Consider the following 18,715-nt stretch of genomic DNA (forward strand, 5'->3'; position numbering starts at 1 on the left):
AAAAATGGAAGAATCGCTCTGCTCTGAGAATCCAACCATCCGGATTCGTGCCGTCAAACAGAGGTAGGTCAAGTTTTCTCATCTTCCAATTTGACTGACCTCCTGGGTCGCCCCTTTCTCCGTTTCCCACCTGAGACTGAGATGAAAATGGGTTATCCCATGCCGGTGGTGACCCGTTCAGCGAGGAGTGTAGGTCTGGTCGGTTTTTCTCCTGGCCAGCAGCCAATTGATTGCTAAGGTCAGCCTTGAACGCCGCCAGAGCCGTAGTTATCTCCTGAGCTACACGTGTGGGCAAAGCGGCCACCTCCTGTTCCAGCAAATCCAACCTTTGCCCGTGATTCAATCTAGCCATCTGCTTCTCCGTATCTTTGGAACGATTCCGCTCTGATACCAATTGCTGGGAATCAGAATATTACAAGAAGAAAAAGAAATTCAGAGAATGGAAGTTGTTTGTTTTATCAAGTGCTGATTGAGTAATACATACCCCTTCTTTCGAGAGGAAGGTGCTCTCCCAAAGATGCTACGTGTTTAGTATGAAATTGCTTGCCTTTCCCCCTTCCCCCATGCTCCATTATATAATCAGATTCTTAACAAACTTCTTAAGTGTATTCCTAACAAGTCCTCCCAGCTAACAAACTCATAACAACTTTTCTTCTTGATTTACTAAATTACCCTCTACCCCAAAACTGAAATTATTTCTCACCTTAGCAATTATTTGGCAGTTTTAACCTTCTTCTAGTAGTTTCTTCTTGGGCCTTCTAGCATAAGTGAAACGAATATTGGGCTGGTTTCTTGCACTTACCTAGATTAGATCGATTCTTAGGATATCCATGTAATTTGAAGCATCTATGGATACTGTGGCCTGCAATCTTGCAGTGATCACAATAATAAGTTGGTTTCTTGCCATTGGATGCATTCTTTAAATGAAATGAACCTCTACATTTGCCACTAGCAAAAGCCATGGGTTCAACAGACTTGGAGGGTTGTTGTATGCCTTTATGACTTTCTTCCTGCAACAACATCCTATAAACTTCAGTGATATCAAGTAAGTCTTTGTGCATTAAAAGATTAGACCTAACTTGACTATAATCTCGGTCAAGTTTCATAAGAAAAGTAAGAATTCGTTGTTCTTGTTGGATTTTAAGAAAATTAACACTTGGATTGCAGACACAGACAGGTAATGGTCTGAGATCATCAATCTTATTCCATATAGATTTAACTCTTGTAAAATAATCTTCCATGCTCATTCCTAGTTCTTGGATGTTGTTAAGGAGTTGTTCTTAAAGCCTATACATTTGGGATGATGATGGATTGCCAAATCTTCCTTCAAGGTCAGATCGAATGGAACTAGCAGTCTTGAAGTACATTATACTCTTGGCAATGTATCGTTCTAAGGAGACAATAAGCCAGCCTGTGACTAAGTTAATACAACACTTCTATGCTTTTTCTTCCATAGTTCCTTCTTTTGGTTGGGCTAAACTACCATCAACAAAACTCATTTTATTTTTAGCATCAAGACTTATCATGGATCTCTTCTAGTCACTAAAACCCGTGCCATCAAAAACAGTACAGACCAATTTGTTGCTTGCTAAGTCTGAAGGGTGTATGTAATATACCCTACTAGGGTCTTATGTGGGATCTTTTGCATCCTTTGTTGACTCCATTGGATAAGGATCTTGAAAAAAAAATCATAATAAAGAAGGAATGACTAAATACTCTTGTTAGAGTTTTTGAAGAACAAAGATGGGAATTATAATTGTAGTACTAATCATGATTATATACACACCAAAGACTAAAGCACATACATTAGAAGAGTACATGATTTACAAAGATGCAAAATTACCCATTAATCAAAGGATCAGAGATCTAATCGCTAGGATGATATTTGAAGAGAAGACTCGATAAATGGTGCAAATCGAACGGGCTAACACAACAAAGGAGATCTGGAGAGATTATTTCATTAGAAGTGTCCTTAGTGGTGGAGGGAGTGTCCCTAAAGCACATGTCACCCCAAGTGTTTGGGTTGATATGATCAATAACTTTCAAAATGGTTCATTATCTAGTAGGTTACGGATCCCCATGACTTATGGGATTGATGTTGTTCATGGCCATAATAATGTGTATACGGCGACTATTTTTCCTCATAATACTGGTCTTGGTGCTAATAGGTGTGTATACATAATGCTTTTACTAATTCTTAATTTGTTGATTAATTTATTCACTTTTTCAATGCCATATTATTAATATTGATATATAATGTCGTTTGACTTGTTAGGAGCATAGATAAAATCATACAATCTAATTATAAAAGATTGAAAAATTTTACTTGTCATCCTCATAGAACACTACACCGATTAAATTTTTAGTCTTTTGTAGAGAAATTGATTATAAATGCTGAGCAAGTTAGGAAATGACAAAACAACAAGATCTATTAAAAATAACTTATATGTAAGTAAAATTAATAAATTAATTATATTAAACTTTCAAAACCATTTCTTCCCTAATTTAAGGGTTATCTACAAACTATTTGAATTTATTACGTAAATAAACAATGTCATATCACAATATCTTTAATAATTATTACTTCATCTTTAATATATAGTATGTTTATTATAACATACTTTTGAAAATTTTATTTATATATCTTCATACTAACAACTTCATTCATTGCACGAGTTATTATACTAGTTAGAGATAAATGACCCATATATACAAAATGAAAACATGTATTTTTTTGTTCATAAGAATTCTAAGTCGTTATATTTAATAATAATAATAATAATAATAATAATAATAATAATAATAATAATAATAATAATAATAATATAAAGAAGATTTATCTTAGATATTTTTTTTAGTATTTTGAGACCCCTTTTCTCTATACATTCTCGTATATTTCTCTTCAAACCATTCTTCATAATGACACGGTCCGACTCATTTTTCCGATTCAACCCATGTCATCAAGAGCTTTCTGGAGTTCTATAGAAGCTTCTAGAATTCTCTTGTATACACTAGAAGAATGTACAGTATTGTACATAGTTGTAGAACTATCTAGATACAAGTACAAAAGCCTAGGGTAGGAGATGTCCTAGAATTTTCTAGAGACAACCATGTAGAATAGCTAATGGAACTCTCTAGAATTCTTTAGGGGCTTCGTTATCACTATAAATACCCCAGCCCCCTCATTTTGCAACAAACTCAAGTTGTGTACAAGCATTCAAGCAATACAAAGCCTTTCCACAAAAACACTCTTCTTCAAGTATTCCCTTTAGCTTCTTCAAGCTTAAGTATCTACGTTCTTTATATTTAAACACATTCTCAAGGCTGAGCTAGTGCAATCTATAGCCATTGTCACTAGCGCCACACGGTTTTCACTAAGTCAATAAGTGAGCCCGTGCCAAGTGATATCAAAGCCTCGTTCAACACCGAGTCGAGTTATACAAGTTATACTAATGGCAGATGAATCAGTAGCCGTGCAAAGCCACAAGGAGTCATGTGTTGCCCAAGATATTGTCGTTGGGGACACAAGCAAGGCTGCTAGAAAGGGCAGTAGGGGCAGAGACAAGTCCGTCTCTAGAGAGCCTATGGTGGAGTTGGAAAAGAGGTTAGCTTGAGAAGGCTTGCAGGTTGCAGAGCACCAAGAGCGATGGGAGAAGCATAGTAGCACCGTGACAAGGATAATCAAGGCATGTATGGAGCAGTTCAGGGAGGAATTGCTTGGCGCCATACAAGAGGTGCGAGACGACATGCTTCTAGCTCTTAATGAGGCGGTGGATCGTAACAACAAGGCTAAAGAAGGTAATGCTTCCCTTTTAACTACACTCCAGGCAGACATTGAGAGCTTAAGGGAAGAGACGCTTAGGGCCATCAACAAAGTGGTGGACCAAAATGACAAAGTGTGTCAAGCCAATGCTTCTCTTATCGCCACTCTCCAAGAGACCATCGATGGTTTGAAGAATGAACTCGACACAACAAAGGCTGAAGTAAGGAGGCTCAGGACACGACTTGATGCCAATGGGTCAAGCGGAGTCACCGGGGTGGCTTCCTGTTTGGAGCCATTGAGTTGGAAGACGACTCGGTAAGGATCTACCAAGCTTCTCTTTATTTAAAGGGCAGTGCCTTATCTTGGTGGAAACGTATGTCCACACCTATTGGGGACGAGGGCCCGAGCATTACTACGTGGGAGGGATTCAAAGATGAGTTTAGGAAGCAATTCCTACCCGCTGATGCGAAGGATGAAGCACGAGCTAAACTACGTCGCCTACACCACAAGGGCGGGCATATTCGAGAGTACGTGCGGGAATTCTAAGATGTTATGTTGGAAATACCTGACCTGGCTCCTAAAGAAGCTCTTTTCTCCTTTATGGATGGGTTGAACCGATGGGCAATACTAGAGCTTCAACGTAGGGACGTACAAGATATCAAGACTGCACTACGCGTGGCCGAGTCCCTCATCGAGTATTAGAAGAAAGAAGGCTCCAAAGACAAGAATAAAAAGACACCTTTGGGCAAAGGTGGGGGAGACAAGGGTAAGTATCCCAAAGCAACAACTGTGGTTAGGACTTCTACCGGCAACACATCCAAGGGGGATAAGGCAAAGATGTCCGATGATTATTTCTTGTGCGGAGGACCGCACTTGGCACGCAACTGCCCGACTCGCACTAAGTTGGTCGCCTTGGCCCAAGAGCTGAGCCAAGAAGAGGAGAAGCGAGTAGCGTGTCTACATCGCTTGGATGTCATCCATGCCAGATCCGAAACACGAAAGGGACACTTATATATGGAGGCCAAATTCAAAGACAGGACGAGGTGGGGACTTCTCGACAACGAGGCCGACACAAGCTACCTAAGCGAAGGGGTCACTCGTGAACTTGGTATAAGCTGGGGTCCAAGCAAAGGCCATTTTAAGGGTATTAACGGCACCTGGATGAACCTAGATGGAGAAGCCAGGAACGTTTCATTCTCTATCGGAACATAATCAAGTACGACCAACTTTACCATCGCTCCAATGGACGACTATGAGTTGGTGTCCGGAATGGAGTTTCTCGACCAAGTAAAGCCACTACTAGTTCCGGGTAAAGACACCATGTTAATTATGTAACAAGACAAACCTTGCTAGGTCAAGCTCAAGAAAAAAGGAGAGCTTAGCCCCAATCAAGTAAAAAGGGGACTAACTCATGGGGAAAGAACGTTTGCCGCCATGGTATTTGAAGAGGAGCCGCCAACCGAAGAACCAACAAAGGAGGTATTAACTCCACCTGCGATCGAGGACGTTCTAAAGGAATTATAAGACGTTATGCCCGACGAGCTGCCGAAGAAGCTTCCTCCGAGACGAGAGATCGACCATGAGATCGGGCTTATAGAAGGGGCAAAACCTGAGGTCAAAGCTCCATATCGTTTGTGCCCTATTGAACTAGAGGAGCTCAAAGTCCAATTAAAGAAATTGTTGGACGCGGGTTACATTAGGCCCTCGAAGAGCCCCTGGGGTGCACCTGTGCTATTTCAACGCAAGAAGGATGGGACTCTCCGAATGTGTGTCGACTATCGGGTGCTAAACAAGTTAACCGTCAAGAACAAATATCCAATTCCTCTTATCGCAGATTTGTTTGATCGACTACAACCAGCAAAGGTATTCTTAAAGCTAGATCTTCGGAAGGGATACAACCAGCTAAGAATAGCCGCGGGAGATGAACCAAAGACGGTATGCATCACCAGGTACAGGTCTTGATCGGGACTTTATGTCCTTCAATAGTAATACCGCAAGTGCACGGCGTAGCGTAGTACGTCGGCAAGTACGGGTCGAATCCACAAGGAGTGGGGGTTAAGTTGATAGTTTCTCAATCGATTAGTGTGTTCAAAAACGTATAATATGATGTTTGGAGATAAAATGAAGACAAGCGATTAAAGAAAAGAAACTTAATGAAAACAAATCATAAAAGTAAATAAGGATACAATGAACTAAAAGCAAGGATAAAATGATCAATAAACTAAGAGTCATAGGCTAGGCTTTCTCACCAAAGCAGTGTTTACTAAACATTAACCTAAGGTCATGGATATTTTGTTATGGGGAAGAACGTATCATAAGTACTAATGTTCTCTCTCGAGAAACAAAAGCTTCCTAACCATGCTCAACTACCTATTCTCATGGAGCTAATACACAACTTAAGACGTGAAGCACACATTCAACATTTCCAATCAAAGCATCTACCTATTCTCATGGAGACGCCTTAACTTTTAAGCATAGATTATCGTTAAAAATCGACTCTCGCCCTCAATTCAACGACACTACAACATGATAGCAAAATCCATCTTAAACCATAAACAACACAACCAAACCAAAGGTAAAAAAAGCAATTCAAACTACATTCATTGTGATAATGCCTAGCCTAAGCCAAAACAAACTACTCACTCATACTCATAATGAAATTGTAGAATGCAGCAAGTCAAGAAGCATAGATGAATAAATTAAGCTAGAGTACCTTAAAGAGATGAAAGCAATATAAGTTGAAGAACTACAAGCATGAATATATGAAACTAAAGCAAACAATCAACGGGATTAAGTGACATGAATTGAAAACAATATAAGCAAGGATAGAAGTTACTCTTTTGAGCTCAATCCAAGGGTGAACAAGATGAATTGATGATTCAAAGTAATACCTTCCAAAAGCTTCAATAATAGTACATCAATGGTTGAAGAATCCCAAATTGCAAAACATTATAATAAAGGATAAGTAAAGATTGTATTTGGAAAATGAAAATACTAGATTGAATTGAAATAGAGATTATGCTAAAACTAATTCTTAATTGAAATGAAAGCAAGACTATGAAGAATACATAAATTACTTAAGATGAAAGGTTGAAGTCTGAGATGCAAACTCCTTCTTCCTCTTCTCTATTTATAGGCTTCAAAAGCAAGTGGGGGGTGGTGGTTTCATGATTGCTCCACCACCCCTAGGTTATAAGAAGGGGGGTGCCACCCCTAGTGGATATGGTAGGGTGGCTAGCAGTCTTGGCAGCAGCAATTAGAAGCAACAAATATAATTGGACCTCGAATGATGCTTTAAAAAGATCGCACATGTTGCTACCGCCCATTTCGCTCGACCCGAGCGAATCCCGCTCGAGTAGTCGAGCCACCTTCAGGTTCAACATCAGAGACTTCAAGAATGGGACAGAATGTAAAAATTAACTCCGCTCGTCCCGAGCCATTGTGCTCGACCAGTCGAGCAGATGTACTGTGCTCCTGAATTAAATCCTGCTGATGATCAGAAGCTTCTGGAAATGTGAATGCACTTCGCTCGACCCGAGCCATCTTGCTCAACTTGTCGAGCGGATCTATTTTGGCTTGTTCTTGTGGCTTGGCTCATGATGTTTCGCTTCTTTGAAATGTATGCAACTAGAGGGGCTAGTTTGTGCTCGATGATCTATTTAGGTGAGCAATGTATGCAACTAGAAGGGCTAGTTTGTGCTCGATGTATATGATTAGATCCTGAAATGAAATAAAATACCAAAGCAACAAAACAAGCGTAAAATCCAATAAACCAATGCAATAACATGTAGTTTACTCACACTAAACAAGCCACTTATAGGGGTAAAAATAAAGATAAAATGTAGCTAACAGGTCTTACGAATTTCTTGTCATGCCCTTTGGATTGACGAATGATCCAGCAACATTTTGCACCCTTATGCAACGGTACTTGCTGATTTCATCGAAAAGTTCGTATTAGTCTACTTGGATGATTAGTCGTCTATAGTAGCTCGATGGAGGAGCATGTGGATCATTTAAGAGCTGTTCTCCAAGTTCTAAGGGAGAACCAACTTTACATTAAAAAGGAGAAATGTTCTCCAAGTTCTCGAAGATCATAATTGGTGATGGGAAGATTCGAATGGACCCCAAGAAGATAAGGGCAATCATGGACTGGGAGGCCCCAATAAAGGCCACTGATTTAAGATCATTCTTAGGGCTTGCCAACTATTATCGACGCTTCATCGAAGGGCATTCAGCGATTGCCGCTCCACTAACTATTCTATTGAAGAAGGGGCATGATTGGTGTTGGACACCTAAACACCAAACGACTTTCGAAGCTTTGAAACAGGCCGTCACACAAGAACCTGTACTTGCTCTTCCGGACTTCAATAAGCCATTTGAAGTCTGCACAGATGCCTTCGACTTTGCTATCAGTGGGGTACTAATGCAAGAAGGTCATCCAATTGCTTTTCAGAGTCGAAAGCTCAGCGAGACGGAAAAACGATGGCCAACACACGAAAAGAAATGCTCGCAGTGGTGTATTGTCTAAGGGTATGGGAGCATTACCTAAAGGCATCGACTCCATTCAAAATCAAGACCGAAACTAAGGCCGTAAGTTACTTCCGAAACCAACAGAAGCTTTAGAGCAAACAAGCAAGGTGGTTGGACTACTTGGCATAATTCAAATATGAGCTAGAATATAGCCCTGGAAAAACAAACCAAGTCGCCAATGTTCTAAGCCGAAAAGTATGTTTGGCACCGTTAGAAAGTATCCCCGAAGGAGACTTATTCGATCGTATCAAGGAGGGACTAAGCCATGACCCACAAGCACAAAAATGTATGGAGTTTGCAAAGGAAGGAAAGATAACTCGATTTTGGGTGGATAATGGTGCATTATATGCAAAAGGGAATCGGCTCCTCGTCCCCGCATGGGGCAATCTGAGAAGGGAAATTCTACGAGAGTGTCATGAGACTCCCTATGCTGGACATCCGGGAACACATCGCACCCTAGCAATGGTGCAAGAACACTTCTATCGGCCCCGAGTACAGGAGGACGTAGAGCTTCATGTACGAACATGCTTGGTGTGCCAACAAGACAAAGTGGAGCAGTATCACCCCTATGGCTTACTTTCTCCACTGCCCATACCGGAACACATATGGGGTAGCATTTCGATGGATTTCATAGTAAGCTTGCCACTTTCAGAAAGCTGCACTAACATCTTGGTCATTGTAGATCGATTGTCAAAGTATGCGATTTTTCGTCCCAGCACCGAAAGAATGTATGGCAGAGGTCACTGCCAAGCTCTTTATGAAGCATGTTGTTAAATATTGGGGTCTGCCAACATCAATAATAAGCGACAGAGACTCCAGGTTTACAGGGAGGTTTTGGCAAGAACTGTTTCGCCTAATGGGGAGAGAGAGATAAAGATGTCAACAACGATGCACCTACAAACGGATGGGCAAACAGAGCGTGTTCAACAGCATGTTAGAAGTCTACCTCCGTCATTATGTGGCAGCAAATCAAAATGTTTGGGCAACTCTCTTGGACATTGCGCAATTCTCCTACAACTTGATGAGGTGCGAAAGCACGGGAAATAGCCCATTCGAGGTAGTCCTTGGTTTCCAACCAACCACACCAAAGGACATTGTTGGAGGCTACAAGGGCAATAGCCCACCAACATATAGATTTGCCAAAGATTGGCAAGAACGAGCAGACATGCAAAGTTATATCTCGAGAAGTCTGCCAAGAGAATAAAAAAATGGCCCTTTAAGAAGCACACACATTGGGAGTCCGCAGAAAGGGACCAAGTACTAGTAAAGCTGTACGAGCATGGGCGTGTTCGAGGCTTACACAAGGGACTTATGCGAAGATACGAGGGTCCTTTCACGGTCATTAAGAAAGTAGGCTCCGTAGCCTACAAGTTGGAATTACCCGAGGCATACTCAAAACTTCATTCGGTGTTTCATGTGAGCTTGTTCAAGCCACACAAAAAGGACCCCCTCTAGGAAGATCGAAACATATCCACCCGTGCTCCAACAGGCATACGGGACCAATATGACAAGGCTGCCAAGGAAATACTTTCCAAGAGAATCACGTGCAAGAGAAACAGAGCAGCCATTAGAGAATACTTGGTAAAATGGAAAGGCCTACCGATAAGCGAGACCAGTTGGGGACCAGTCGAACACTTATGGCAATTTCAAAAGCTCATCGGAAGTTCAAAGTTGCTGAAGCATCGAGGACGATGCAACATTCAGGTGGGGGAGAATGACACGGTTCGACTCGTTTTTTCGATTCAGCCCGCGTTATCAAGAGCTTTTTGGAGTTCTATAGAAGCTTCTAGAATTCACTTGTATACACTAGAATAATGTAGAGTATTGTACATAGTTGTAGAACTATCTAGATACTAGCAGAAAAGCCTAGGGTAGGAGATGTCCTAGAATTCTCTAGAGACAACCATGTAGAATAGCTAATGGAACTCTCTAGAATTCTTTAGAGGCTTCGTTATCACTATAAATACCCCAAGCCCCCTCATTTTGCAACTAACACACTCAAGTTGTGTACAAGCATTCAAGTAATACAAAGCCTTTCCACAAAAACACTCTTCTTCAAGTATTCCCTTTAGCTTCTTTAAGCTTAAGTCTCTAAGCTCTTTATACTTAAACACATTTTCAAGGATGAGCTAGTGCAATCTATAGCCATTGTCACTAGTGCCACACGGTTTTCACAAAGTCAATAAGTGAGCCCGTGACAATAACAACTATGTAAAATTTTACGAAATTCTAGAAATATATCAATAATGATTTGTTTTTAAAATTTATTATTTGTAGGGATCCCGACCTTGTAAGGAGGATAGGTGAAGAAACGGCCTTTGAAGTTACAGCAACTGGTATTCCTTATGCTTTTGCTCCATGTATTGCGGTAAATATTCTTAACTAAAAGTTTATCACTAATTGTTGGGAGAGATGGTCTCACAAGAAAATTCTCTCTAATGGGTCCACCCACTAGATTTTAAAAAAATTAAAAAAATAAAAAATAATAAAAAAATAAAAAAAAAGAATATGGAGTGTAACTGTACGTTTACTCGGTAGGGTTTCAGGATACCTCAAGTACGCATTTAGGATACGTCAAACAAGGGTTCACAGTATGTCAAGTAGGTATTTTAAACATGTTAAAGTTGTCAAATAGTTTTATGTGTTGTAAATGTTTAAGTTATTTGCTATACGGGTTTAGATTATGTCTGTAGGTGTTTCGGTTATTTGTTGTAGGTTTTCTTGTTATGTGTTGTAGCTTTTTTTGTTATGTGTTGTAGGTGTTTAGAGTATTTGTTGTATGTTTTTGTGTTATGTGTTGTAGGAATATATGTTATGTGCTGTAGGTCTTTAGGTTATTTGGCATAATAGTTTATGTTATGTGCTGCCTGTAGGTGTTTATATGTCTACTTCAATATATACAAAATAAATATTAAAAATAATAGTTGGTGTTTTGTGATATGCATGGGTATTTCGGGTGTCTTTTTTAATAAATTGGGTTGGGCTTTGAGAGCTATCACTCAAAGAGACCTACTGAAAGTTTATTTATATTTTAATCAATAAAAATATTAATTTTATATTGTATGAAAATGAAATTTGATTAGGTTTAATTTGTGGAGATCCAAGATGGGGAAGGTGTTATGAGAGTTATAGTGGAGACCCTAAAACCGTCTAAGAAATGACTTTTATTATTGATGGTTTACAAGGAAGTATCCCTCCCAAACCTCCACTTGGTGTTCCTTATATTGGTGGAAAGTAAGTCTTTACTTTATTTATGTCATTGTAGTTTATTTATTATTTTATTAACAAAACAAATTTAAAAGTGTATACCATTTCTTTAGAATGGACATCTACATCACAAAACATATACCATTATTCTTATTCCTAAATATCTCCATACCAAGAATCATCTTTGCATAATCCAAAGTCCTTCCTATGAAACTTACTTGATAAAAGCTCCTTTAATGTCACCACCTGAACCATGCTACTACAAGAAACAAGCACATTATCTATATATAACATAAGATAGATCAAGGACCCAACACTAGTGCTCATCATATAGACACCACTATTATATGAAGTCTATGCAAAACCATGTGATACCATGAAGGAATCAAACCTTTTACACCATATCTTGGATATTGCTTCAATTCGTATAGTGATCTCTCCAAGCGACACACGACATGATCCTTCTTACCTTTTATCTCAAAGCCTTTGGGTTTCTTCATTTAGATCTTCTCATATAATTCATCGTAGAGAAATGTTATTTTACATATAATTGATGTTATTGGAATTAATTCCTTGCCATTTCTATTAAATGAATGAGAATAAATACAAATCATTATCCTAGAGTCTAGGAAACAATATAATTACCAAAATATAAATATTTAGATATATGATAAGAAAAATATACTACTCTATTACACCCCCCGCATTTAATCGGAAGGCTTACAGATGCTGAGACTGAAATGAAAATTATCAAACAAAACTTGAGGAAGACACTGGGTAAAAATATTTGCAATCTGATATCGAGAAGGAACATAAAAAACCCAAAGGTCACCACGTTTAACTTTTTCACAAACAAAATGAATATCCATCTTGATATGTTTAGTGCGTTGATGATGAATAGGGTTATAAAACAGATACACAACACTAACATTGTCACAATAAACAAGAGCAGCAATTGGAATAGGACGATAAAGCTCAATATGTTAAAGCCAACAAGTCTCAGAAACAACATTGGCAACACTATGGTATTCGAACTCGGCACTGAACTTAGAAATCGTAAGCTATCGCTTAGCAGACCAAGAGACCAAATTATCACCCAGAAAAACGCAGTATCAAGAAGTGCCACGACGGGTGCCAGGGCATCTACCCTAATTAGCATTCATATAGGATAAAAGAGAAGAAATAGAGGACTTATACAGTTGCAGACCATGATAAAGAGTACCTTGGACATACCAACGAATACGATGAAGAGCAACCATATGTTCAACCCCGAGGGTCATGTATAAAGAGACGTACTTGTTAAACAACATAAGAAATATCTAGCAGGGTGAAGGTAAGATACCACAAAGCCCCAATTAAACAACGATAAAAGAGTAGGAGAAGGTTTGCATTGACACATGCTTGCTTTTTCAAGAATTTCAGTTGCATAATTGTGTTGAGAAATAAAAAGGCCTGCAAAAGTACAAGACGACAATACCCAAGAAATAACTAAGAAAGTCAGAAGAGGTAGTTCGAACAATATCATCCACATACAAAAGCAGATAAGCAATGTCGAATCCATGAGAATTCAAAAAGAAAGAGTTATTAGAAATGCTATTACAGAAACCAATAGTAGTCAATCGGCAAACCGCTGATACTAGACCCGAGGGGCTTGCTTAAGATCATAAAGTGATTTTCGGAGGAGACGGACATAATCAGAATGAACAGTATCATGAAAACCCAGAGGTTGATGCATGTACACAGTTTCGTTCAAGTGGCCATGAAGAAAAGCATTCTTAACGTCAAGCTGATGTATAGGCCCTAATCTGGATAAAGCAATACTTAATGCGAATGATAGCAAGTTTAACCACAAGACTAAAAGTCTCATCATAATCAATGCTTTCTCTTTGAGACTTCCCATCACCAACAAGACACACTTAAAGGACCCATTAGATGTAGTCTTCAACCGTAAATCCATAAAAAACGAATAACATTGGCATTAGAAGTCTGAGGAACAGGATCCCAAGTATGATTGTCAATTAAAACATCAAATTCTTCATTCATAGCTTTTCTATTTTGGGTCATGGAGGGCATGTACAGGATTTTTGGAAATAGGAGAAAAAGAAACAGATAAAGCCTGAAGAGTGTATTTGGGATTGGGTTTAAAAATACCCTGTTGACTACACGTAGTCATGCCGTCGCGAGATGGATAAGGTGGTGATGAGGGAGGTGGGTAAGTTTGTGGATGGAGGGAGGAAGTAAGAGGTGGAATGCTAAAAGTAGGCCTAAAAGTGGAGGCAGTAGGGAATGGGCTATGGGAGGAAGGCTTAGGGAAAGGAGAGAATGAGGAAAGTTGTATTTGGAAAAGGGGGAGAGGAATTGCGCCAATTAAGGCTGTACCTATGAGGGGAGGAGTTTTGGAGTTGACTAGAGAAAGGGGGGAGGCTGAAATTTGATCGGATAATGCAGGCCCATGTGGACTCAAAGATGGGTTGTTTGGAGTATACTGAAATATAGACAAAGGAAGAGGTTCATCTAAAACATTGTACTCATTAGGAAACCAATTAGAAACCCGAGAAAAGGGAAAATTTGCTTCATCAAAAAGAACATGAGGAGATATAAGAATTTAATGAGAAGAGAGCTCATATCACTTGTAACCGTGGTTCGAAGATAGATAGCCCAAGAAGACACACAGAGAGGATCAATGTTGTAATTTATGAATTTTGGTGGAAGGAATGAAAGGAAAACATAAGCACCCAAAAAATCGGATATGTTTATAGGAAGGGAATTTGTTGTAAAGAATGTAAGTTGAAGTGAGATTATCAAGTAATATGGATGGGAGTATATCAAAGAGATATGTTGCGATATTTAAGGTGTGAGGCCAAAAATGTGGGGAAGAGAAGAATGACATAATAAAGTCCGGACAATATTATTAATGAAATGAGTCTTTCTTTCGGACTTACCATTTTGGGAATAAGTATGAGGACAAGAAAATCAAAAAATAATACCCTAATTGATGCAAAATTGATTGTTGGTGATGGTGGTACCAAGATTATTAAGGGTGATAACGATATTTATGAGTTCTTTGCAATAATTTTTCACACTAGAGAATTGAGATGAGAGAGTTCATTAAATTGAGATTCAAGATGAAGAATACGAAAGGTTTTATTGTTGTAAAAATTATTTTCGATGCGGTTCCATACATAGCACGACAATGAAGTTGAAAAAGAGTCGAACATGTGTTAAAATTAACACCTTCCTCATCAAGTTGGATGGGGACCCAATTTTTAATATTAGTAACCAAAGTAGCCGGATGAATTTTTGTGGATGAAACCATGGAAAGAAGAGAAAAAGAGAAAGGAAGAAAGTGGTGATAGCCACCAAGGGTGGCAGCTGGCAGCAGGTAGAAGAGGAGGAAGAGAGGTAGTTTTGGGAAGATCAAAACCTAGGAAAATGATATCATATTGGTATTAATTCCCTTGCCATTTCCATTAGATGAATGAGAATAAATACAAATCATAATCCTAAAGTTTAGGAAACAACATAATTACAAGATAATTACCAAAATATAAATATTTATATAATATGGAAAATATACTACTCTATAAGATGTAACATCAAGTCCATCATCGCCAATAAAGCAAGTAGGGCCCTATTAAAGAATGCTTCACCATCGGAAAGAACACCACATGGAAGTCTATACCTTACACTTGAGAATAACCTTTTGCAACTACTATAGATTTTTGGATGCGGCCAATGTCACTTGATGATCCTTCATTCTTCTTGAAGATCCATTTGCACCCCACAACTACTATAGCTTTGTGGATGAGGCCATGTATAAGTCTTCAAGTCTATCTTATATACCCTTTGTAGTAGTCTCCTCCACAACTTCTCTAAGCACCTCATCGTAGAGATTACATAACCCTAAGAGCCTTTGTAACTATTTGATCCCTTTTTTCAACCTTCAGAAAAGCTTTCATCTAGACTTACCATAAGCCAAAATTTTGATTTACATTATCCAACTTCATTTAAAGCGTGTTGGATCCAAATGTAAATAAAGAACTCAAATAATCACTAAGAACTATTTGTTTTGATACTAATTATTAGAATGAAGACCTAACTGTGTTAAGAATCAATGATTAGAACCTTCAATTAAATTGGAAATGATTTGAACTAATTGAAAATAAAAAAATTATAAAAACAGTTAACCAATAAAGCAAAACAAAATGGATTTGATTTATCCAATGTGGACTACATTCACATCTAGCCTAAATAAATTATTTATGAATCAAAGGCTTTCTTGAAGCTTTAATGGTTTTACAATGGTGATTTGGAAAATTAGGAAGAAAAGAGATTAGATAGATTAGGAGATTTAAGTAAAAAAAATATTAATCCAACGTAATTTTGAATATTTATAATGTATAATTATAATTACATACAGTGATTGAAAACCTAAAAAGAGCGAACCGGTGCAGCCATACAACACTTAAAGGCTTAAACCCAGGTTTTTCCTGTTGCCATAAAAAAAGTCGACTCGGCTTTTCCTTATAGAAAAAATCGAAAGTAGAATTTCAACCCTTCTATAATTAATCAAAGACTTGGATACCTACCATTATTACCCAATTCATATTAATTACCTGGTGGTGTCCCAATGCAAAGTCATTCCTTGTGATCCCTTAAGGAGTGAAGTCACCCTATAAATCCAACATCAAGTTAAAAAAGTTGACCGAATTATGAATCATATTTAACTTATTATTATGTATGATTTTGTAGGAATAAAGTGATTGCTTGTGCAAAGCACTTTGTAGGAGATAGAGGCACTACTAATGGAGTAAATGAAGCAAATACAAAAATAGATCGACACTCATTGCTTAAAATTCATATGCCTCCATATTACAATTCCATTATTAAGGGCTTTTCTACTGTAATGGCTTCTTACTCAAGCTGGAATGGTGTTAAAATGCATGCTAATCACGACCTTCTTACCAACTTTCTCAAGGGTACCCTTAAACTCAGGGAAATTAATTACCTTATATCCTAAAACTTCTGTTTTTTCTTTTTTTTTAATTATAATTACCGAGGATTATTAGTTAGCTAACGTTAGTGAAAATTGAAAATTAATTATATTGAGTTAAAGGGTGTATATATTCAAGTAAATAAAAGAGGTCGTGTGTTATCTCATCTAAAGCATATATTTATTTATTTATTTATTTATTAGAATTATAATAAATATAATAGCCGAAAAAACGCAACCATTTTAGCTTAATATGTACACGCAACCATTTTAGCTTAATATGTACACCGTTTAACTGAATATGTACACCACTTTAAACGGTATTCATATGTATACCACTTTAAACGGTAAATTAATATTTGATTTTCACCACTTTAAACGGTAAATTAATATTTGATTTTCACCACTTTAAACGGTATTCATATGATTCATAATCTATATTTAGGATTAGTATTGAAATCCATGAATTAACATAGATTTCGTAATTTAATTTGTCGAGTTTCAAAATTTTGTTTTTGTCAAACAAAAGATTAAGAATTGAATTGAATTTTAAAATGTTAGTCATTGATCATCAATTATACTTGGTTCAATCACTTTTTTATTTTTACGTAACACTTAGCTAGTTACTTAGTACATAAGTTACGGAGCTTAATCACTCTATTTCCAAGACCTAATCATACGTACACTTATTAGATTAGTAAGTCTAATAATAATATGTGGGTTTTAATGTAATAATGGTATCTCTGATTGGGAAGGTATAGAAAGGATCACTGATCCTCCGCATATCAACTACACTTATTCTGTTGAAGTCAGTATTAGTGCCGGCATTGACATGGTAAGTAACCCTTATCTTTTCCTTTTTCATAAAACGGATCGATTAGCAAATTCTTATATTCTTCACGCTGCCTTAATTCATTCTAAACATTGTCCAGGTGATGGTTCCATATAATTATACTGAGTTTATAAACATCTTAAAGGAGCTTGTAAACAAAAATATAGTTCCCATGACTCGTATTGATGATGCTGTGAGAAGAATTCTTCGAGTCAAATTCACAAGGGGTTTATTTGAGAATCCCATGGCTGATTATAGCTTCGTTCAGCATGTTTAAGGCCAGGTATTATATATATATATATATATATATATATATATATATATATATATATATATATATATATATATATATATATATATACAATTATTTAAACTTCTTTACATTTTGTATCTTTTTCCGATTCATATTCCCACTGTTTCATTTCTTTTTGTTGGAATTTCAAAGGATATAGATGGAGTACAAATTTACTTGTGTCGTTTAGATTATTTAGTTAATATGTTACATGACAATTAGTTAGTTGTTTGAAATGGATATACATATAAAAAAAATAGGAGCATAGAGATTTGGCAAGGGAAGCAGTAAGGAAATCTTTGGTGCTGCTAAAGAATGGAGAGAATGCAGAGACAGCAATAGAGTCGCTTCCAAAGAAGGCAAGCAAAATTTTGGTAGCTGGAACTCATGCTAATGATCTTGGTTATCAATGTGGTTGTTGGTCTATCACTTGGCAAGGAACGGATGCCAACAACTTTTATTCTCTCTTTCCTTTCCATAGGAGTAATTCATTTCTTTAAAGTTATTTGCGAGCCTGGATGATTATGAACTGGTTCTTCTATGATTTACAGGCACGACTATACTAAGTGCAATCTCATCAACTGTAGACCCAAGCACCGAGATCATTCATAAAGAAAACCCAGACATGGAACTTGTCAAGTCCAACAACTTCACCTATGTGTGGTGCAGTTAAGTGTGTTGTGGTGGTGGTTTCAGGGAGGCCAGTAGTGATCCAACCATACATGTCCATGATTCATGCTTTAGTAGCAGCTTGACTACCAGGAAGTTAAGGGCAAGGTGTTGCCAATGTGCTGTTCGGAGACTATGGGTTCACTGGCAAGCTCTCAAGGACTTGGTTTAAGAGTGTTGATCAACTTCCTATGAACGTAGGGGATGCTAAATATGATCCTCTCTTCCCTTATGGTTTTGGTCTCACAACTCAGCCAGTTTACCAGCATAATAACACACTTTTAGGCTTTTGACTGTAATTATAAGTTTTAGTTCCTACAGACTACAGAGATCTTAAATTCTGGTTTGATAAAATTGTTCTTTTAATAAATATATAAACATTTTGAAATTCCTGTATTTACTTACTGAAATTCATCTTTTCTTATATGA

At 37.7% G+C, this 18,715-nt stretch overlaps 1 pseudogene; it reads left to right on the top strand.

The window, feature by feature from the left end:
- The first annotated feature begins 1,743 nt into the window (after window positions 1–1,743).
- Window positions 1,744–18,579, top strand: LOC130813419 (uncharacterized; annotated as a pseudogene).
- Window positions 18,580–18,715: the final 136 nt, after the last annotated feature.

Source organism: Amaranthus tricolor, chromosome 5, assembly GCF_026212465.1.
Source record: "Amaranthus tricolor cultivar Red isolate AtriRed21 chromosome 5, ASM2621246v1, whole genome shotgun sequence".
Classification (NCBI taxonomy): Eukaryota; Viridiplantae; Streptophyta; class Magnoliopsida; order Caryophyllales; family Amaranthaceae; genus Amaranthus; species Amaranthus tricolor.